Raw genomic sequence first — 24,541 nt, 5'->3', positions numbered from 1 at the left:
TGGTTTGCAAGGCCAGTCATCAATTCGGGAAGCAACCATAGTGACGTGGGGCATTACAGAGTTGACCTGTGACGTGGGACATTGGATGCTTCCTTTTGGGTCAATGCAAAGACCCTTGTTGGCACTAGGTTGTTGTTACTGGCTTGCTCTGCTTTCCACTGTGGGCAATCCTTCTTCAGATGGCTTGCCTGACCGCACTTGTAACACTTGTTGGTGCCGGCATGACATTCTCCCAAATGTCAACATGAGCATTTAGGGAAGCATGGGCATTAAACGTTGTTGTCTTGGTGGTTTCAGCGGTACGGTCGTTTTTGTGATTGTTACAGTTGTTGTGATTATTGTCATTCGTGGCCGGGGGTCTAGGCCTCTTTTCATTGCCACTGTTCTGCCCTTCATGGGCCTTCTTCTTATTGCCCTCATGGAAGCCCTTGTTTCTGTTGGCCTCCCTTCTTGCAGAACTGTCCTTCCATATACGACCCTCCAATTACTCTGCTTCAAGTGTCTTATCCAAAACCTCAGCATAACTAACCACCCCAGCACTGGTCATCTTGACATCTCTAGCAATCATCGGCTTAATTCCCCTCATAAACCTTTGTACCCGCATGCCTCCGATTGGTACTATTTCAGGTGCAAACCTAGCCAACCTATCAAACTTCTGAGTGTAATCGGTAACAGAAAGGTTCCCTTGAACCAAAGTCACGAACTCGTCCACCCTGGTTTCCAATACAGTTGCACTATAGTATTTCTTGCTAAATGCTTGAACAAAGTCTGCCCAGGTCATAATGTTCCAGTCACGAGTTTGCTTCACCACATCCCACCATATTCTTGTGTCCAACTTGGGTAGGTGAGCTGCATATGAAACTCTTTGATGATTGTTCATCTCCATGTGGTCAAAGATAGCTTCTACTAACTTTAACCAATCTTTACACTCTCTCTTATTTTATCATATGCCACATAATTATATATATATGATATATAACATTTCTAAAATATAAAATATTTAAACAATATTATTTATCAATAATTATATAAAAGAGTATAAGAGAGAGTTTTCTTAACATCCTGTTCAATTTTAATAAGAAAATAATATTTATTTATTTAAGAGTAAATGACAGCTAAAATACTCAATGTTTTCAAAAAATTACAATTTTATACCTAATCTTTTTTTTGCGATAAATATCCTCAATATCTTCACGATGTTGCACTTTTATACTCAAAAAAATTTTTGCGATAAATATACTCAATATTTTTAAAATGTTGCACTTTTATACTTATTTTTAAAAATTATTTTGAGAGATTATAAGAAAGTGAAAGAAAAAATTTAGGAATTTTGTTCTTTTTAAAATTTTAAATTATTTTTACTTTTAAAATAACAAAAAAAATTAAGATTAGTAAAATTAATCAAAACAACTAAATCATTTTTATTAATTTTCCTTTACTTTTTTTTTTTAAAAAAAACTTATATTTTAAATTGATGAAAATATATGAGTTTTTAATTATTTTAAATCATATTTATTAATTTTAATAAAATGTTTATTAATATTTAAATTAAAATAGTTATTTTGAGAAAGAATAAGAAAGAGAAAATAATTTAAAATTTTAAAAATAATTAAAATCCTATATTTTTTCTTCACTTTCTTATTATTTATCAAAATAATAAAAAAATAAGTATAAATGTGCAACATTTTAAAAACATTAAGTATATTTACCGTAAAAAAAAGTTTGGGTATAAAAGTACAATATTTTGAATGCATTGAGTATATTTATCGCAAAAAAAAAATAGTTATATAAGTGTAACTTTTTGAAAATATTAAGTATTTTAACCACCATTTACACTTAAATAAATAAATATTATTTTCTTATTAAAATTTAACAGGATGTTAAAAAAACTCTCTTACACTCTTTTATATAATGATTGATAAATAATATTGTTTAAATATTTTATATTTTAGAAATGTTATATATCATATATATATATATAAAATTATGTGGAAAATAATAAAATAAGAGAGTGCAAAATAAGAGAAAATACAATTTTAGTTTCTTGTATTTGAGCTAAATATTACATTTGACCCTTTATTTTAAAAAAAATTCAGTGACAAATTTTTTTTTCAATAAGACATTTTTACTTTTGTTTTCTTATAATTAATAAAGTTTTAGTTATTTTTAATCTAATATTCTTTTTAGTTCTCATAAAACACTTTTTATAAATGCATAATTACATAATATGCTAAATATGTATAACTGAACTGAATAATAACAGTGCCGAGAATTGATTTCAGCTTTGCCAGTGACATCTCTGTTCCCCTTTCTCTATTTCATGGTAAGTTTCTACTTCTCATTTTCCAATTTATATATATTTATTGTAAAGACTGTAACCATTTATCATATTTAGGTTCCAAAAAAATTCAAGATAACCATATTATAAACCCTCCTAAGTAAATTTAGACTAAATGAACAGTTAATCCTTGTTTCGTCTTTTGATGACATTTTCCGTCAACTAAAAATAAAAGCAATTAAACAAATATATAATTTAGTAAGAAAAGAAGAGTACAAATTTTTATGTGGTTCAGCAGTCAAAATCTGCCTATGTCCATGAATCACTTTTATTTAAATCTGCGTGAAAGCTTCCAGGAAGAGAAATTTCACAGAATCTTTCTCAATATAAAATGGTGTGCATCTACAAATGACTATTCCCAGACTATTTATATGCATGGTTACACGACTTCTCCCCTAATCTTTGAGATATTATAAGATACATATCAGGTCTAAATCGGGAGAACAAATCCCGTATTATAAACACAATCGATCACATTTATTGTAAATAAATATCCCTAAACAATAGGGTTGATTACACGGTTTGGATAAAATCCCCTGATTATAGGAATTTCCCAATATCATCTATGTGAATTAATTTAACACATCTTTGAGCCTGAATACTAGTCCAACGCGCTTTCGAGATCACACATAGCTTCGAGCTCATCATTCCAGTTGTCGCTACCTCCTTGCTTGATTGGTCTTTCAGACTCATCTTTTGGTGGAGACTCTTGTGCCTTCGAACTTGCAACTCATGCTCGAGTGCAAATGACGGCTTTGGAACTTCACATATATTTGTGTAAGTATAACATTAATACTTATTAAATACAAGCTCACACCTTACGAGCCTACATTTCGAGGCTGCTTATTTATCTTCAAAATTTGGGTGTAACATTTTGCCATCTCAAAAGTGTTGGTTCGAATCCTGTGAGAATGAAACTTTTTAACTTCACTTTCGGAAAATGTTCCCACCTACCATAGTCGAATACGGGCATGTGTCATCATAGGGATGGATGCTAAGAGTACTCGAGTACTCTCTTTCTACATACGTCTTTTACTATTCTCCTTTTTGCCGTCAGCCCTCGAGATTAAACGTGGCCCCTGATGCGTGTCGTATGCCGTATCAAATTTAAATATTTTTTTTATTCACTTATTCCAGCTACTTCAGTATAGCAGTAAATAAGTGTCGAACCCACGAAGACTATGATCAAATTATTATTCAAAATAATAACTAAACTAAAATTAGAAAGGGGTTTAAGTTTTAACAGCTGAAAACATAAAATGAAATAAATACCAAAGATTAAATAATTAAGGATATAACAATATTAAAGAAATAGTCAAGAATTACTCTCCGCCTTCAATAATCAATCCATCAACAATGACGAATAATATTCCCTATTCCCAATTAAACTATTAACCTTGCAGATAACACTTAAGCAGTCAATTATCTCAGTTTTTTTATTATACTTAATTAAAGCTAAGCACTCTTAATAAACCCTTTTTACCCAGCAATAAACCAATTAATCATGCGATCTATTTAACCTAGTAAAAGCATTACACTTTGTGGAAACAAGTTAATCTTGGCAACAAATTCATTAAGCATGCGATTCATTTAACCTAGGTTTTATTTTTCATCACAATCAAAATACCCGTCACAATACTCTAATTGCAATTTATCACTCTACTTAGAATCCTAAACTGTTAGGTGAATAGAAATCCTTAGATGATAGTAGAATAATGCAAAACCCTAATTAGTGGCCATCTAAACAAGATTTTACAAGATTCATAACATTCAAATAGAAAAATATAAGCAATTTAATATAAGGGAATAAAAGGAATAAAATGCATCAATGCATTCAAGATCTCATGTCTAGGGTTTTAAAATAACCCTCAACTATAAAGAAAACTACTCCATAATCATTTTCATATTCATAAACATAAATATTCAATGAAAATAAAGGAGTTTTGAGAAGAAAGAAAAACTAGATTGAAGAATATAAATGATGATGTTTTTTCTCCTCCTCTGCTGCTCTAGCCTCTAAAAATCACAATCAAAAGTTGTAATAAAAGTTAACCCTAATCCATTTTATAGCCCACCAAAAATTACATTTAAAAATGGAAATTTAAGGAAAAATCGATCGTCGGCCGCGACCAGTGTTTCTTGGCGGCCGCGACCACTAGAAAATGTATTTTCCAGAAAATCAGGCTCCGGCCACGGCCTAGGACATTGTTGGCCGTGGCCACTACGTTCTGTCCCCCAGGCCGCGGCCTGAAATATGGCTGGTCGCGGCTGTAGCAATTTTTTCCGTTTTTCAGTTTTCTTCTGCTACAGCGAATGAAAGTATTTTAAGCATGTTATACCCAGATTTCGAGCTATGTTAAATGTGACCTCGAAAGTTGGATTCGCAACGAATGGACTCATAAAGTTTGAAGTATGCTCTAGGACTAAATATCAAGCCTGCAAGACTCGATATGACCTCGAATGCGGTGACCTCGAAATATTCACGATCTCGAAGGGTAGCTCCCGAGACGTATCTGTCCTCAAGGAAGACTTCAAATCAAGGGTGCCGAGCCTGACACGAGTACGACCTCGAAGCCATGTGACCTCGGGAGATGTCATTAGCTCGAAAGTTGATGAGAAATCTGGAAGATTAAGGCCTTGGAGATATATGATAATGACTTTGAATATCTATAAGTGTTGTTTATAAGGGGCGTGTTCTGCATTTATTATTGTAAATCCCATAAAATCATGGGATATTATTCGATTAGTTATACGCCCCCTGGTCTTCAGGGACGTTTCCTTTTATATCGGATCGCATGCATTTAAAGCCATTTATTTTATTTACACCAAAAAGAGTAACTACCCAAAATATGTGGGATAGTATTCTGCATCCTTCTCTATAAATAGAGAGGTCATGCACCATTGTAAGGGACCGAAATTCTGAACCTTGAGAGAAAACTCTGAAGAATTCATGCTTAAGAATTCTCAGAGATAATCTTGAGTTTAATAACAGAGACTCGTGGACTAGGCAGATTTAACTGCTGAACCACGTAAAAAATCGTGCTTTATATTGTCATATTTTAATTGGCCATTACTAGTAATTATTTACGTGCTCTTCTTTCACTGTTGACGAAAAACGGCGTCAATAGTTTGGTGCTTTCATTGAGAGCCTTAAGCATTCATCCCTGAAAAGTCATGGCCACTAACAATCAGAACACACCTGAAGAAAATTACCCAAGACATCCTGGAAAACAGCCAATGGAGAACCCGGATGTTGAAGAGAGAAGTGGGTCTTCTGATTCCCGGGGACCACCTCCTCCACCAAGGGATGAGGATATGTATTGCAATCCTGAGCGGTATGTTCCTATTGTGGAACTTGAAAACCGGCAATTGAAGCAGCCGTTGGCAGAGGCCAACAAACGGAATGAGGAGTTGACAAGGATAGCCGCAGAGGCGCAGGTGGCTCAGGCCCCGCCTCCGCGCGAAAACCAAGTCCCTCCTCCAAGGGACGTGCATGTTCCTCCCCGTAGACCCCGTGGGCGTCCACGAAAAGACGCTGCCACAGAAGGCCGACTCAACCTCCGGCACCAACAGAGCCATCCACTCCACCTAGGCCCCAGAGGAGTACTCGGGCTCGGGCCCTGGCTAACCCGCCTATGGAAGTGCCTGCAGGAACTAAGAATAACCGAACCCCTGCAGAGGCTCGGACTCAGGTACCTGGGAGCGCACCAAACGCGACTGACCCATCTCGGGCAAATTCTGGACCCTCTAGGCCACGACATGGGTGGCAGCCACCATCGCCTATACGGTTCCCTCCATCGCCCATAAGATATCCTTCGCCCCCCCGCAGGAACGCTCAACCCGTTCGAGATCAGGGGGAAGGGCGTGCGGGGGGAAGACAAGGAAACGGGGAGGCTTTCCAGGAGCGGAGAGGCACCCCATCTGAGAAAAGTCAAACGTCTCGGTCTCGAACGGCGGAGACGAGGCGACGTGGGAAGAATCCATCACGAAATAACCAAGCAATGAGTTTTACCAGTGATGAGTCCGGAGATACCAGGTCGGTCAGTAAGCATGACCGAGGTCGTAAGAATACCGGAAGCCGCAAAAATCGTCCCGACCTGCGAGATCACCTGAATCAGAGTCGGGGTAATGGTGACCAAACGAATCCGGACTTGAGGAATTGCTTGAATAGGCGTAGAGATCCCTTACGAAGACGCGAGCCTGGGATTGTGATCGATGACAGTCGATTCCAGACAGTGCCTCTTGCGGACCCAGTTCAAGAAAGAATTGACCATCTTGAAAAGGCTTTTAAGCTTTTGAAAAACGAGCAAAGGAGTGATCGGTATGAAGATTCTGACGAGGAGCTCGAACCATTTGCTCCTCATATTTCCAATACTCCATTTCCTCAAGGGTTTCGGATCCCTCACGTCCCAATGTTTGAAGGAAAGACCGACCCGTGTAGTCACCTGAACACGTTCAACACTATCATGAGAGCCAGTAACGTGGGTTACGAGCTCAGGTGCATGTTGTTTCCAGCATCATTGACAGGACCTGCCAAAAGTTGGTTCGAAAAATATAAGAGACACTCAATAACTTCTTGGGAGCAGTTGTCTAAAGACTTTAAGAAGCAGTTCAGAGCAATGATGGGGGTCAGACCAGAGGCATCCACCTTAACTAACGTCCGACAACAGCCGGGCGAAACACTAAAAAGTTACTTAACAAGATTTAATCTGGAAGTCGCCCGAGCTCGGGACGTGGATGACAGTGGGCACCTAATGGCTGCCAAGCTGGCGTAATGCCAGGAAGTGCCCTTTGGGACGACATGCAAAGGAAACCGGTAAGGTCCATAACCGAGTTTAACAGACGAGCGCAGAGGTTTGTCAATGTAGAGGAAGCGAGGTCGACGCTCAATGCGACTTCCCAGCCCGAAACTACAACGATAAACATCAACTCTGCCTCAACCTCGGCAGACCCAGCAGCTCCAAAGCCTGCCACGGAGAACCCCTCCAAGAGGAAAAAGAACGAAGGAAGTAACCCCGAAGCCGAGGGAGGAATGAAAAAGAAAGGGGAGAGATATTTCTCCGTGTATAGAGTATACACCGAGCTCAATGAGTCTCGGGAGAACATATACCTGGCTAATGAAAACCAGGTCCCCTTTAGGCGTCCGGACCCGATGAGAAATCAAAAGTCCAAGAGGGACTCTAGTAAGTATTGCCGATTTCACAGAGACACCGGCCACACAACCGATGAATGTCGACAACTGAAGGACGAGATCGAAGGATTGATCTCGAGAGGTTACTTCCGGCAATATGTCAAAAACCAGAATACTAGTCAGGCGGCCGCGAGCCAGAGAGTAGCCGCGCCTTCGACGACACAAAATAATAGTTCCCGAGCTCGGGAAGAAGACAGGCCCCCGCCGATAGATGGAGAGGATGTAATAACCATCTCGGGAGGGCCTCATCTCATAGGAGTGGGCAGGAACGCCCAAAAGAGATATGTTAACGAGCTGAAGACTGGGGACGGGTCTCCTTATGAACCCGAACCTAGGGCCCCAAAAAGCCAGAGGATTGAGACACAACCAATAACCTTCACCGAGGAAAACGCATCCCATGTCCAGTTTCCTCACCACGATCCGCTGGTCATTACTCTTCAGCTGGCCAACAAAAGGGTACACCGAGTTCTCATAGATAATGGGAGCTCAGTCAACATTCTTTACAAAGCAACCCTCGAGAAGATGGGACTCTCCCTTCGCGACCTGAAAGCGTGTGCAACTACTTTGTATGGCTTTTCAGGAGAAGGAACCGCCTGCATGGGATCCATCGAGCTCCCCGTGACCTTGGGAGACTACCCAGTCTCGACAACCAAGATGATGGAGTTTGTGGTAGTAGACTTACCATCAGCCTACAATGTGCTGCTCGGGAGACCCGCCCTGGTCGGGCTGGGGGCAGTTTCATCAGTAAGGCATCTGGCCCTTAAGTTCCCAACCCCTAGCGGAGTCGGGACATTGAAAGGAGACCAATTAGCAGGGAGGGAATGCTACAGCATCTCCTTGAGAGGAAAGAAACAAACGAGCGCACAAGCACTCGTCATCATACAAAACAAAGACGGAACGGTCTTAGAGATTGACGAAGAGATTGATCCAAGGATTGAGGAGAAAGTTGACCTCGAACCTTTAGAGGAGCTCGAAGAAATTCAGCTAGAGGAAGCTGATCCCTCGAAGAAGGTGAAGGTCGGAAAACACCTCCAAGATGAGGCAAAATAGCAATTAATTTGCTTTTTGAAGAAAAACCAGGATGTCTTCGCGTGGTCACACTCAGACATGGTGGGGATAAGCCCGAATGTAGCAAGCCACGCACTGAACATAGACAAAAGCTTTCCCCCGAAGCAACAAAAGCGAAGACAGCTGGACGAAGACAGAAAGAAAGCACTGAAGGAGGAGGTTGACAGGTTAAAGGCAAACCAATTCATTAGGGATGCCTTTTACCCTGACTGGGTAGCCAATTCGATGTTGGTCCCAAAGCCCAATGGGATGCGGCGAACCTGTATTGATTACTCAGACCTCAACAAAGCTTGCCCAAAAGACTGTTTTCCGTTACCAAGGATTGACCAGCTCGTGGATGCCACGGCGGGGCATGACCTGATGTCGTTCATGGATGCTTATTCTGGATATAACCAGATTCCCATGCATGCCCCCGACCAAGAGCATACGAGCTTCATCACGGATAAAGGGCTATACTGCTATAATGTCATGCCATTCGAGCTCAAGAATGCTGGAGCCACATACCAGCGGCTCGTAAACATGATGTTTTCATAACAAATATGGAACAACATGGAGGTTTATGTTGATGACATGCTTGTCAAGTCTCAACTCAACAAGAACCATGTTGATGACCTCGAAGAGTGCTTCGGCGTGCTCAGGAAGTATAACATGAAGCTAAATCCTCAGAAGTGCACTTTTGGGGTGTCTTCAGGAAAATTTCTGGGCTTTATTGTAAACTCTCGTGGAATCGAGGCTAACCCCGACAAGATCAAGACCCTGATTGACATGCCCTCACCTCGGAGGCACAAAGATGTCCAAAGCTTGACTGGCAGGATGGCAGCCCTAAGAAGATTCATCTCGAAATCTACGGACCGTGGTCTTCCATTTTTTAACTTATTAAGGGGAGGTAAGAAATTTGAATGGACGGAGGAATGCGAGCTGGCTTTTAAGGAGCTCAAAAAGCACCTTGTAGAACCACCCATCCTGTCGAAACCTGAAACGGGAGAAATATTGTACCTATACCTTTCAACCACCGAACACGCGATAAGCGTGGTGCTCGTTCGAGAAGAAGAGAAGGTGCAAAAACTCGTTTACTACATCAGTAAAAGATTACTGGGGGCAGAGTCAAGATACCCATTGATGGAGAAACTCGCGCTCAGTTTAATTCATTCATCTCGTAAACTCCGCCCCTACTTTCAGGCACATCCCATCCATGTGCTGACTGATCAACCGCTTAGGCAAGTCTTGTCTAAACCAGAAGCTTCAGGTCAACTTCTTAAATGGGCTGTTGAGCTCGGACAGTTCGAGATCACCTACCACCCGAGAACGACCATTAAGGCACAGGCGTTGGCGGACTTTATAGTGGAATGTACTGGCATAGTCGACGACGAGGTAATAACCACGGCCCACGAGCTGTGGAAACTTTACGTCGACGGCTCATCAAATGAAAATGGAGCGGGGGCAGGGGGTCATTTTGGTTACCCCCGCAGGGAGCAGATTTCATTCTGCCTTAATATTTGTCTTTAAAGCGTCGAATAATGAGGCCGAATACGAGGCTTTACTCGCGGGACTTCGTATAGCAAAGGAGCTCAAAGCTAGAGCTATACATTGCTACAGTGATTCCCAGCTCGTGGTTAATCAAATCCTAGGAGAATACCAGGCTCGTGGGACAAGGATGGCAGCTTATCTGGAGAAGGCAACATCCGCATTGGAGTATTTCGAGTTTTACGCAATCGAACAGGTTCCCCGAGAACGGAACTCAAATGCAGATGCCTTAGCTCGACTCGCCACATCCACCGAAAATGAAGAGCTGAATGTTGTACCCATAGAACACCTATCAACACCTAGCATTAACGAGCCAGAAGAGGAAGATGTGTGTATGATCGAAACAGAGCCGACCTGGATGACCTCAATAGTTGATTATCTCGAAAATGGAGTCCTTCCAAAAGATCGGAGCCAGGCTCGAAAGTTGATGTATCAACTTCCCCGTTACACCATTTTGGACGGAAAGCTATACAGAAGGGGATATTCCATGCCGTTACTTAGGTGCGTAACCCCTCCCGAAGCTAAGAAGATCATGGAAGAAATTCATGAAGGATTTTGCGGAGATCACACCGGGGGGCATAGCCTATCCAAGAAGATCATACGCCAAGGATATTTCTGGCCAACCATCAAAACGGATTCTTTCGAGTACGTGAAGAAATGCGAAAAATGCCAGAGATTCGCCACGATACCCCGAGCTCCACCATCCGAGCTGACCATGTTGACTTCCCCATGGCCTTTCGCGGTATGGGGCATCGACCTCATAGGCTCTCTCCCGACCGACAAGGGCGGAGTAAAATATGTTGTGGTCGCTGTGGATTACTTCACAAAGTGGATGGAGGCTGAACCATTGGCGACTATAACTTCAAAAAAGATCCTTGATTTCGTGGTGAAAAGCATCGTGTGCCGCTATGGGGTAGCAAGGAAGATCGTATCCGACAATGGAACCCAGTTCGATTGCGACTTGTTCACCAACTTTTGTGAAAAGAACGGCATAATAAAGAGTTTTTCATCAGTAGCCCACCCTCAAGCGAATGGCCAGGTCGAGGTTGTAAACAAAACTCTCAAAAGTTCTCTGAAGAAAAAGTTGGAGGAAGCGAAGGGACGGTGGCCCGAAGAATTGCCCCAAGTCCTTTGGGGATATAGGACCACAGCTCGAGCATCAACAGGGCATACCACGTTCTCTCTAGCATACGGCTGTGAGGCAATGTTGCCCATCGAGGTCGAAATCCCAACGATCCGAACTCAGATTTACGATCAAAGTTCAAACCACACTCAGCTCGAGGAAACCTTAGACTTGATTGAAGAAAAGAGAGAAGAGGCTCAGCTGAGAAACGCTGCTTACCAGCAACGAACTACCAGGTATTTCAACAAGAGGGTTCGAGATCGAAAGTTCAGAATGGGAGATCTGGTGTTGAGACGCGTATTCTTGGCAACGCGAGATCCAGCAGCTGGGGTGCTCGAGCCGAATTGGGAAGGACCATACCAAATAGAGTCAATCATCCGTCCCGGTGTGTACAAACTTGCGAGATTAGACGGGAGCCTGGTACCACGAGCATGGAATGACGAACACCTTAGACCTTACTATCAGTAATGTAGGAAAAGTGTTGCCTATAACCATGAGTTTCTATTTGTATTAGTTTGTTTGCTTCTTGAATTCCATCAAATAAAGATTTATTTCGTTCAGTATATTATCTCTTTTTATTTTTTATTTTTGCAATCTCTCTTAATTTAATAAGCTATGGTCACACTCATAGGATATTAAGGGCGCATCATTGGTATATATACCATCAGCTTAAAAAATAAAAAATATATAAAGTATTTGGATATAACCAGATACGCGAGCTTAGATAGTTCGGACGTAACCGAATTATAAAAAACATGAAGTATTTGGATATAACCAGATGCGCGAGTTTAGATAGTTCGGACATAACCGAATTATCAAAAACATAAAGTATTTGGATATTACCAGATACGCGAGCTTAGATAGTTCGGACATAACCGAATTATCAAAAACAGAAAACGTTTGGAGTTAACCAGATGTGCAAACTTAACAGGTTTGGAACAAACCAGCCAAAAAACTAATCGACGATAAGTAGGAACCTAAACCTACTTTGGGATAGGTCGAGATCGAGGCTGGAATATCTTAAAGAAAAATAGTTTCAAACTCTTAACCTTGGAGTAAAAACCGAGGACGAGGAAAAGTAACTTAGCAAAAAAAAAAATGTAACCAAACCATTTACATTACATACCATATAAGTACTTTCGGGTTCATGGTTAAAGTAACATCCGACTTTGATGAATAACGAGGTCGGGAGCGGATAATTTGAACAAACTATGCATGAATGCATCGAGTTTCGAGCCTAAATCCACACTATGTTTGTATGAATAAATAAACATAAATGATTCATCAATATAAAATGTGCAAAATATTTCGAGCAGAGAAATGTACAGCATAAGAGAAATTGTATCAGCCCTGTGGGCATAAATTTAAATAATTACAAAAATAAGGGGACGCAGCCCCAATAATTGATTTCCCCGAGATCAGATTTTAGAAGGAGGAGTCTCCTTGGCCTTCTCAATATCAGCAGCACCGGACTCCTCAGGACGAATAGCATGACTATCCTCCTGGGCTCCCTCCAAAACGGCCTCCCGAGCAGCCTCTTCCTTCTCGAGCCGAGCATTCCACCTGTCAAGAAGTGTCGCCTCGTGAGGACCTAAGAAGCTGGTATCCAGATCTTCGTTGTTGGCCCACATTCGGTACATGGCCGAGTCAACCGCCTGATCCTTCTTCTCTTTGTACTCAGTAAGGAGACGAGCTTTTTCATCCTCCATGATGTCAAAGGTGGCGGCCTTTTCATCTTCAAGCTTCTTTTTGGCCTCCTGGAGTCGCGTGACCTCCTTCTTAAGATCTGCGAGCTCAGAATTCTCCTTCTCAAGCTCCTCGAGCTTGGCTTTCAGCTTCCCGAGCTCAGAGGCCATGCCCCCACGTTCCTTAGCTCCTGCATCAAGCTTTGCATTGGCATCGCTTGCTTTGAGGTGGAGATCCTTCGCCTCCTGGGCATGAGACTTGCTCGAGTGGATCTCGTTGTTCAACTTATAGTTGAGTTGGGCAGTAAAGGCAAGAGACTGGCAAAGGAAGAAACTATCATTAGCTCCAGGTCAGTGTGTTTATAACCAAGAAGTAAGACTGTAGAAGGACACTTACCGCGGCGGCGAGCTCGATACTCTTCTCATAAAGGACAGTGCAGTCTTGGGTGTTGTTCAAGCATTGCCATTGGGGAGCTTCGAGACTTCCAAAGCTCTGGCCGATCTAGGACATAACATCCGAGACCAGCGTAGACCCATGAGACCCAGCGGCATTGTCAACCACATATGCGTCCATATGGGTGGAATTCGACAGCTTTTGAGCTCGAGAAGTAGAAGGCTTCCTAGAAGGTGGACCAAGTGTCGATCGAACCACTGCAGGAAGTTGGGGCTCGGTCGTGTTAGAGGCATCAATCTCCGAAGTCGATACCACAGTTGCGGCACCGACCTGCGAAGATGGCGCCGTGATGGAGCTGGTAACAGGAGGAGCTGGGGGAGGAGGTGTCTTCTCGGTCCTTTTGGGAACCTTGGCGGGCCAGTCCACCCTTCGCGATGGTGCCCTGGGACGCTTGGTCCTTTTGGCACCACCGCTCTCGATGATATTGTCAAGGTCGGAGTCCATGGCACCTGCACAGTTCCAATCAGAGTTAGACATAATGATAATAAGCTTGGAAAATAAAAAAAACCCAAGTGAAGAAAAGACCTAACTGGAACTCTTCCCCGAACTAGAGCTCGGGGACCATGAAATTCCCCCATCTTCAGAAGAAGCAGGGGGAGTACCTTCCCTATAGGTGGGTGATAACCTCGAAAGGTCCCTATAATTGTTGGTCCCGTATTGGACAGCTATCCCGTTCCACACCTCGTCTGAAGTATACATGGTGTCATACTTCCCGAGCCCACTATCAAACCTATGAACACAGTCGTCTACCCAACTCCATATGTAGAAGTGGTATCTATCATGTGGGCATGAGACTAACCTATTGGGCTTATGCCTTAGTAAGGTGGGGGACCACATTCTCGAAGTATGGAGGGCTTTACCTTCATCCGAGTCTGAGCTTGAGGCTTCATCATTAGCCTCGTTCCTCGACGGCGGACTCCTTATGCGAACTGGAAGTGGGGGCCTCACCTCTCTCCTCGGAGGGAGGACGCTTGTGGGCAGCGGCACTTGCTCCCAGTGTTCATACTTTTTATTGGACCAGTCAGAGGTAGACTGGCCCTCCCCCAAAAGTCTGCATTTTCGGAGCTTATCCTCATGTAAAAGGTACAGGAGAGACCTCCTACCATGAGGGAGTTGGAGCAGGGTCTCCTTATGTCCCTTCATTGTCTCATCAGGAGTGGGACGCTGAAGATTGGCTGAAAGACAAAACATATTTCAACTAAGTATGGATCTAACAGCTAAAATCCTGAGCACAAAGATAAAGAAAACTAGAATACTTACGAATTCGCCTGAACGAGTAGTGTCGAGACGGGGATAGACCGTCTGTCCAGAAGAAGGCCTTTTTGAAATCAAGCGGATGATTGGGAAGATCTTCAAAGACTGTCTTCTCTTTGGGATAGCTCCAAAGATAATAAAAGTCATCTCCTCCCCGAGCTCGGGAGGGGTTGCTTTTCAGACAAAAGAGATATAAAATCTCTTGAGGCGAAGGCCCTTCCCACGTCAGCTCGTGGTATAGCGACCTCAGGGCAGACAACACCCTGTAAGAATTGGTGTTGAGCTGGAACGGAGCCTGCCCAACGAAATCCGTGAAGTCCTTGAAAAAAGACTTCAAAGGCAACAGTGCCCCCGCCCTCATGTGTTCCTGGCTCCATGCCGCGTATTTCAGCTTGGCGCCGCGGCCCCCAGAGGCAAAACAGCTTCGTTCGTGGTCGGCCGGAGCTCGACACTTCAAAGAACCTGACAAGCTGAGGTCATGGAGGGCCAAGATGTCAGTTATCTGACTAGTCGACGTAACCGAGCTCCAATAGTGCTCGGCCTCGAACATTTCTTTCCTCGGCTGTGAGGAAGAAGGTTCCCCCATTAGTGAAAATTGAAGTTCTCCTGGATTATATGCGACAGTGACCTTTAGTGCAGGGTCGAGGGGAATCGGCCTAGGCCCCGAATTGGATTCTGGATAAAGGGCCTCCCGAAGAGTTCTCCTCTTCTTCTCTATAACCCCGTCTATCTGACGGCGATAATGAGCTCGAATATCCTCCTGCTCGCGCGTAAGCTCGTACTCCCGAATCCGGCGTTGATTCCGAGCGAACAGCGACTCCGGACTTGGGGTTTTTGGCGAGTAAGGGATTTCCAGCAACGACCCCCACCGTTTTTCCAGATTCTGTGACATCTAGCGAGAAAGAAAAAATGGTGAGGGCCATGCATGCAGGAATTATGAGTTCGATAGAGCGAGCTCGGAGTTTAAGAACAAAACGAGCTCGATACTAAAACCCAATAAAAAAGCCAGAATGTGTATTCTACGGGAAAAAGGAGGAGAGTGGACATAACTTTTTGAAAATCCCGAAGTATCAGGGAAAGAAGGTGGCGGTTATTCAGAATAGGTAACGTGGGGTATCGTGCATTCTTTAAAAACCAAGATTGTGTACCCAAATATCTTGGTGAGCAAGATATGTCTTTTAAATTTTGAAAACACAAAAATGAAGAAACCATGTTTGGGTTCGTTCTACACAAAAATTGGATTTGAAACCAGAGATTCAACACCTAGTATGGGAACATAAATGTAGAAGCCTATTGATCAAAGATTTCCTAGCATATAATACTAAGGAAATATATCAGCGCATTCCCAGAAACAACAAGAACACTATGGACAGAAACTGGCAAAAGGGAAAATAAAAATTGCACACTTACACAATGATGGCGATTGCAGAGAGATCGTTGACTGAAGGAGAGGCTGCAAATAAGAGCTCACGAACTCGATCAAACCGGGGGTTCTTTGTTTTGTTGGCTGAGAGAACATGCGCGAGAAGAAAAATTCTCTGAGATGGCCTTTGGTTTCGTCTTTTCCTTTTCTTTGTTTCTGATGTGTGTAAAATGAGAGGAAGAAGAAGGCCTTGAGCATATAAAGGAAGAAAAGTGATAAAGAGGATTGATCTGGGCCATTGGCTAGAATCCTCATAAAATCCAACGGTCAGGGGTCAATGACAAGATGGCACCGAAAAGGTGGCAGACGGATGATCGTGGGCATGTTTCCAAGGTACTCAAGTATAAAAAATGAGCAATGCCCAGTTGACGCGTGTCCATTTTCAAAAGTGTATGACGGTACGGTTCTCGAAGAAAGTAGTTCAAAAGTTTCCTTCTCTTAGGATTCAAACAAATACTTTTGAGGGGGCAAGATGTTATACCCAGATTTCGAGCTATGTTAAATGTGACCTCGAAAGTTGGATTCGCAACGAATGGACTCGCAAAGTTTGAAGTATGCTCCAGGACTAAATATCAAGCCTGCAAGAATCGATATGACCTCGAATGCGGTGACCTTGAAATATTCACGATCTCGAAGGGTAGCTCCCGAGACGCATCTGTCCTCAGGGAAGACTTCGAATCAAGGGTGCCGAGCCTGACACGCGTACGACCTCGAAGCCATGTGACCTCGGGAGATGTCATTAGCTCGAAAGCTGATGAGAAATCTGGAAGATTAAGGCCTTGGAGATATATGATAATGACTTTGAATATCTATAAGTGTTGTTTATAAGGGGCGTGTTCTGCATTTATTATTGTAAATCCCATAAAATCATGGGATATTATTCGATTAGTTATACGCCCCCTGGTCTTCAGGGGACGTTTCCTTTTATATCGGATCGCATGCATTTAAAGCCATTTATTTTATTTACACCAAAAAGAGTAACTACCCAAAATATGTGGGATAGTATTCTGCATCCTTCTCTATAAATAGAGAGGTCATGCACCATTGTAAGGGACCGAAATTCTGAACCTTGAGAGAAAACTCTGAAGAATTCATGCTTAAGAATTCTCAGAGATAATCTTGAGTTTAATAACAGAGACTCGTGGACTAGGCAGATTTAACTGCTGAACCACGTAAAAAATCGTGCTTTATATTGTCATATTTTAATTGGCCATTGCTAGTAATTGTTTACGTGCTCTTCTTTCACTGTTGACGAAAAACGGCGTCAACAAAGCATAACTTCATCGACATAACTCGGAATTGGATGATTAAAAAAGCTTTAGAAAGCTGAGAAAAAGATATAAAAAATTTATTTCTAGGTATATTTCCAAAAGAGTAATGGAAAATTATCAAAATCACGTGTAAGTTTCAGACTTGTAATTCCGAGCTTAACCATTGCTTGTAAAACATCCAAAATTAATTCGTTTTCATCCAAATGTCTTGAAAATCCTAAAAATACAAATAAACTAATTAAAAATATATAAATAAATATTCAAGTGCATAATCATAGAAGAATAATGAATTAAAAATAGACAAATTCGGTACTAATCAGCCCCTCAGATCACGTTTTAACCCAAATCAGGGGCTCAGATTCCCCTTTGAATGCCACCTTTTTGCCTATTTAAACCCCTTATTCACCTTCTTCATTTCCACTTTTTCTTTTCATTTTTTAGAAGAGAAAAACACGAACCAGAGCTCTCAAGCCCTTGCATGTTCTCCAAGCCAAAGAAACAAAGCAACAGTGGTTTGCTCAGTTCCATCGCCTCATTCCTGCTTCCGATCTTCCAATCTACAGTCTCTTTATTCCCAGGAATGACTTTGCGTATGTTCTTCGAACCCTGCTTCTTTCCTTTATTTATTTTTATTTTTTATATATATATACGGTTTTCTCTGTTTTCATGCATGAAAAAAAACTTTCCTGGTTGAAATCTTATGTTGTATTTAGGAGTTTTTTGATCCATAGGGTGCATAATGTTGACAGGTAGAGATTTGTTTGGGAAAAAAATTGGCAAAGGACTGGTAAAAATGACTTCTTTTCTAAGTCATAGAGTAATAAGATATAGGTTTCGTGTAGTGTAAGGAATAGGGTTTTGAATTTGGGTTTTAATGCACATAACCTGACGGCATCTCCTTTTTGGGTAACTGCCCATTTCTTCCTAGAAATTCGGGATACCTCAAATTGGAAGTAACCATCCCACTCTCGCGTGAACCTACTCTTGGTCCCCCGAGCTTATAACAACTTGGTTATGGCATACGAGCATTCTCGCTATTCCGAGTCTTCGGGCTTGATTTATTTGATCTCGTTAGCTCGAGCTTGTGAGCTCGAGTTATCAAGATTTTTTCTTCCTATTTTTTTCTAAGTAATTGGCCCTCACCCTATTCTTTCTTATTAGATGATACAGTCTTCGGATAATCGGTGGGGGCTTGAGCTTACGATCCCTTACCACCCATCTTCTCCTCGAGTAGAGTCTCCATTTATCTGAAACAAACGGTTTATTCAGGAGCACAAAGAGTGCCTCGAATGAGAAGACATACGAGCCCACTTCTGACGTTAGATTGACGAGTTCGAAGATGGGGAAAGAAGGAGACTACGATTTGCCGTGTATGTTGACCCAGATCCCGAGATCCGTCCAATCCCCTTAGATCCCAAGTGTAGGGTCACAATAACATTTCCCTAAGCTAGCTCTCCTTCGAATTCATGGAGGGCACATCAAATCAATTAGCCAGTCAAACTACCCTCGAAGTTCCTTCTGCCCCGGCCTCGAAGAGTTCTTTCTTCGAGGTTGAAAACTATTGGAGTTCTGTCACCTCCACGAGACAGATTTCGAACATTCTGTCTTGCCATTGATTAAAGTTGTCTGGAAAATTAGTGTGTCGACCTACCGGTTCTGAAGAAAGAAGCTATTTTGCTCCGGGTGAAGACGACCTAAAGAGGAAAGTTAAGTTTGTGGCTTGGAGTCACGAGCTTATGCGAGTTGGGGCGCTATTGCCCTTAAAGGAGTATTTCAGGAATTTCACCAACTACGTCGGCATCAACCTCTTCCAGCTCCAGTCCAATTCGTACAGAGTCCTTGCGGCATTGAAGTTGCTTTACCATGAGAAGAAGTGGGACGAACCCTCGGTACACGAGATTTTATATCTCTTTTTCCTGAAAAGTAACCCCTCTAGAAAGTTTCTAGGAAAGTTTCTAGGAAGAGCAATTTCACAGAATCTTTCTCAGTACAAAATGGCGTGTGTCTGCAAATGACTATTCCCAGACTATTTATAGGCCTGGTTACACGACTTCTCCCTTAATCTTTGGGATATTATAAGATACATATCAGATCTAAATCAGGACAACAAATTCCATAGTATAAACATAATCAATTGCATTTATTGCGAATAAATATCCCTAAACAATAGGGTTGATTACACAATTTGGACTACATCCCCTGATTATAGGGATTTCCCAATAGCATCTTCGTGCATTAATTTAATGCGTCTTTGAGCCTGAATATGTAACACCCTGGTTACCCCAGAACAGTTACGGTGAACCAGAAATTTGACCCGCTACCCGAGTCCTTTGGTTCAAAACGTGCTCTAAGTGTTATTAACAGGTTAAGGTAAAAAAACAATAAAAAGGAAAGGGTATCTTTTAGTAAATATATAACTGCTCATGAGCTTATCAAAACATTTACAAGTGATTTATAACTCAAAATGGTCACTACTGTTTCAAATTTACAAACCCGCCGACCTAAGCAGCAAAATAGGGTAAACCCCCTAGTTCCTCTGAGAACTCCTTAGCCGTTGTGTTCAAGCGGCCGCATATGTACACATCACCACCTAAGCTCTTCACTCAAGGCTGGGTGAGCTTTTCTTTCCCTTTACCTACACCACATAGCACCCATGAGCCGAGGCCCAGCAAGAAAACACAATATAGTATAATATAATATCAACAATGATCATAATAATCATTCAGGACTATCAGTCCAAAACAGATAGGTGACAGTAGCAAAAGTCACTAAATAGAGAATAGCTCCCTTCAGACTTGTGACGATAGGGTCACCGGGGCTTAACAGGTAAGTGAACCTTTCATTAGCTTAAACAGGATAGGTGCATGGTGACTGGTCACCAACTTAACCGTCCTCATGACCATAGAGTCATAACCTTGGAACATCATTCCCTAGCCATGTGACAAGCGGTCACCTTGGCCTTAAGCCCTATCTCTGAGTAACTAGTCTTAGACTAGCCAAGTGCTTATAAGTTCATCGACCTTAGGGTCAATCCAGCATTAATGCCTTAGAGTCATTCAATGCTGATATCGATTAGATCTAATCTTCATTCGGCCCTGCATTCAGGACGCTTATGTCGTTTCTGACTCTTAGGTCAGTGTCCCTGACTAGTCAGTGCCATATACAAGTAAGCATCACTCACTAGCATTTAATATGCAATCCATGTCCACATTCATCAATCAACATGCCTCGATAACAAATACGCATGTCATATATACACAGGGTACAGTTTTCTTACCTCAGATTCGAGCTAGAATGAATAAAGAAATGACCCTTGAGAACGATCAACTTTTAGTCCTTTAGCGGTCACCTAATCATAACACATTATAGGATACCATCAATAAAATGATAATCAAGGGTTCCCAAACCAATATCTAGCCTCCGAGACATCAATCCCCACTAATCCGGGTAGTAGGAGTGATCCCGAGGCCTAAAACCATGTTCCCAAGGTCAAAACACACAAATGGGCTCAACCCTGCTCAAGGGCTGCGGCCCTGGCACCTTGGGCTGCGGCCCCCAGCCACCACTGAAGCAAAGGCCGCGGCGCCCAGCAAGGGCAATTTCCCCCCACCTGCTTCTTCGAGCTAGGGCCGTGGCTCTCCAAGAACAAGGCCACAACGCCCAACCCAGAACATGCCCAAACTTGTTCTCCAACATCCCAAGGCCTCCGAAATCATGCCTAAACATTACCAAATCATCAAATCAAAGTTTCCAAGCTTCCCAATGGTCCAAAACCATCAAAACCCAAGGCTCAATCAAACCAAAAACTCAATGGTTTACAAAGTCCAATTCAAAGCTTAGAAACTCTAAAATCTCAAAACTTTAAACTTAGATTACCTTCGATTAGGCTGTTTCTCGTCAAATCCTTCGGTCAAGAAGCTTCTAATCCTTCCTAGGATCGCTATGCTTCGATCCTCGCTTGATTCCGACTCCTAGAACTCGAGATATCTTCAAAAAGGCTTCGAACGGTAAAAATGAACTACGGAAAGAGAACGAGAGGTTTTCTAACGTACGTTCTATCTGACAAGCTACTTCAAGCTTAAGTAACCTCAAATAAAACCTAATGCTCGGGGTCCCAAAAACTTCCCCAGGGACATTATAGTCAAAACTTCCAGAATTTCATCCTGATCTCAATAACTCCCAATTTATCATCAAATAAACATTCTTATTACCCAATAATTGACCTCGTTATGACAAAACCGCTAATCCATTATATAGGATCGTCTCATGCCGAATAGCTCGAATATATCTCCATAATAATGGGATCTCATTCACAAATTACAATATGCACCCAAATATACAAATATACCCTTAACGGGCCAAATTACCAAAATATAATAATATTCAAATGAGGACCCACATGCATGCATATAACATCATATAATAATATAATTCACATAAACATGCATATTATCATTTAATGACATAATTAAACAGTTATGGCACTCCCAGCCTACTAATCCTGCTATTAAACCACATCGGAGGATTCGGGGCATTACAGAATACTACTCCAACGTGCTTTCGAGATCACACATAGCTTCGAGCTCATCGTTCCAGTTGTCCCTACATCCTTGCTTGATTGTTCTTTTGGACTCATCTTTTGAAGGAGACTCTTGTTGCTTTCGAACCTGCAACTTATGCTCGAGTGCAAATGACAGCTCTGGAACTTCACATATATTTGTGTAAGTATAACGTTAATACTTATTAAATACGAGCTCACACCTTTCGAGTCTACATTTCGAGGTTGTTTATTTATCTTCGAAATTTGGTTGTTACACATTTCTTCATTTTAAAATGCCAAGTAGGGTTTACTAGAATAAGATATGCTATAATTGATGGATTTATAACTTCTAAATTTTCTATATTAGTCTTTCCATTAAATTTTTATAATATTACAAAATTTACTAAAATTATTCTTTCACCTGATTTTGGTAAATTTGTTATTTGAAATTTAAGATCACTTTATAATTATTATAATGAACGTATTATGTTTTTTGTTTTTTTAAAAAAAATTAAAACTAAAATTATAATAAAAAGAGAATATTAAGTTTTTTTTGTTTGTTTGTTTGTTTTATCTCTCTATTTTCCTTAAACTGACTTGCCAATATGGCATTGTACGAGATCTTATTTTTACTTAATTAATGGATAACTTTATGTTTTATACAACCTTTGCAAAAATAACATGTTTTGTTTCACACTTTCATGTTACTTTTTTTCAATTATATCATTACTTAACTCTTCTTACCCATTGGTATGAATTTTTTAAAATAATTTATGTCTTTTTTTTTAACACTTAAAAAAAATTAATTTTTTTTACACCACCTTCATTATCCAACAACATAAGTTTTTGTCAATGTTGATGAGTACCTTGTACAAGTCAGGGATTTTGGTATAGCTAAAAGTGTGGAAGACATCGGTTACTATGCTGGTTTTATTGGTGAGATTACTTATGACCTCAGTACTTATTTCATGCTTTAGTTTCATAAGTCAATGACTGTCACTAACAAACTTTAAACTTAAAAATGTTGAAGGGTCTTCATTACTGCTTGGAAGAGCTTTAACATCTGTGCTATGGGGAATGGCTGTTGATCGTTGTAATAGGGATCATCACAGTGTTAGTACACCCTTTTCTCTGCTCATGTGTCAAGCCATATTCATGTCTCCAAAAATGACTAATTAAATGAATTCAAGTGTTGTTGGTTTGTGCCTAACAACACATCACATTGTGTAATGTGTTCTTCCACAATGATCTTGGCTTATATGTCTCAGGATTATTTTCAACACTCTCTTTGGCCTTAGTGTCAACTACTGGATGGCCATTGTTACATGATTTCTTCTTGGATCCTTGAATGGTTTACTTGGACCGATAAGGGTATGAAATAGTTCTGCATATAATTTGAGCATCACTTAGATCATTGGTTCCTTTTACACATGGTTTACTTCCTAATGGTCAGGCATATGCAAGTGAACTCTTTCGGAAAGAATACCAAGCTGTAGGAATGTCAACAGTAAGATCTATACACAGTAGCCAGTGTATAATTATAAGTTATATATATTTCATTTAATTTGTTTTAATATTAGGTGATTCATTTCAGGTGAGTACAGCATGGTGTATGGGATTGATTGTTGGCCCATCTGTGAGAGGCTTCTTAGCTTAGGTACTTCTTTTTCTTGGCACACACACATTTTTCATTTTATTTTTGGTATGAAACTAATCTTTGGAGTTGGAGTTTATACAATTCTGTTAGGTCATTAAGTTAAATTAGATTTCACTGTTAGCTGAACAATAATAACTATTTTATACAATTCACTGCCTAATAACTATGTCCTACTGCTTTGAATATCTTTCTTGTAGTCCTTTTTGTTTGTTTTTTGTATCACATTGGTGCAATTACTTTTATCTCAGCATTATACTTCTTCTCATAATTAGATCCGCCAAATTTGGCTAAATCCAAATTTTGTTTTATAAATAATATTAATGCAGGTTTCCCTACTTCCTGCCTTGCTTTTGTATATCCTTATTTGCAGTAGCAGTAGCCATCATTGTCATCTGGCTTCTGGTATATCATATTTCATTCGTATATAAATGCTGTGATTTTCCATTTTCATGAAACTACTTCAATCTCATTCAACAAAGACAAAAGTATTTGCCTTTAAACATATTCCATAACAAGAAACCAAAAAAAAAAATCCAAAAATACCTTATTGGTACTTTGTTGGAAGTCTTGTACAACTTAAAATACACATAAGGAGAGAAAGATAAGTACATTATTTCTTCTCAACACATCTCAAAGAGTTGGACTTTATTATAATTAGTATGCATTAGCTATCAAAACAAACCAGGTTCAAAAGTTGTTGAATGTTTGCTTGTGAAGATGCTTATTCGTATAAATGAACCAGATGAATCCACATTCTACACAATATTTGTTCAAAACAAGATAATAAAATAAATCTCATCAAAGTAAGATGAGAAAACAGAGAGTAAACACACTTAACTATTGGCCCTTTGGTTTTTGTATTCTCATGTTAATCTGTTATGCATCTATCTGTGTAGGCCATAATACCATAATTTTCCTTCCTAGCTTCAAAAGTACTATTGTTCATTTTTTTTGTTCTATAAAAATCTTCTCAAATTCAAGAACTTATCTTTCACTTTTTTCTTCCCCAAAGA

The 24,541-nt window shown here is 40.9% G+C and overlaps 1 pseudogene; it reads left to right on the top strand.

Annotated features, from left to right (window-relative positions):
* The first annotated feature begins 1,108 nt into the window (after positions 1-1,108).
* LOC133795711 (protein ZINC INDUCED FACILITATOR-LIKE 1-like) lies at positions 1,109-23,528 on the top strand (annotated as a pseudogene).
* The last annotated feature ends 1,013 nt before the right edge of the window (positions 23,529-24,541 follow it).

The sequence above is a fragment of the Humulus lupulus genome, chromosome 8 (genome assembly GCF_963169125.1).
Source record: "Humulus lupulus chromosome 8, drHumLupu1.1, whole genome shotgun sequence".
NCBI lineage: Eukaryota > Viridiplantae > Streptophyta > Magnoliopsida > Rosales > Cannabaceae > Humulus > Humulus lupulus.
This window is presented reverse-complemented; position numbering and strand designations above follow the sequence as displayed.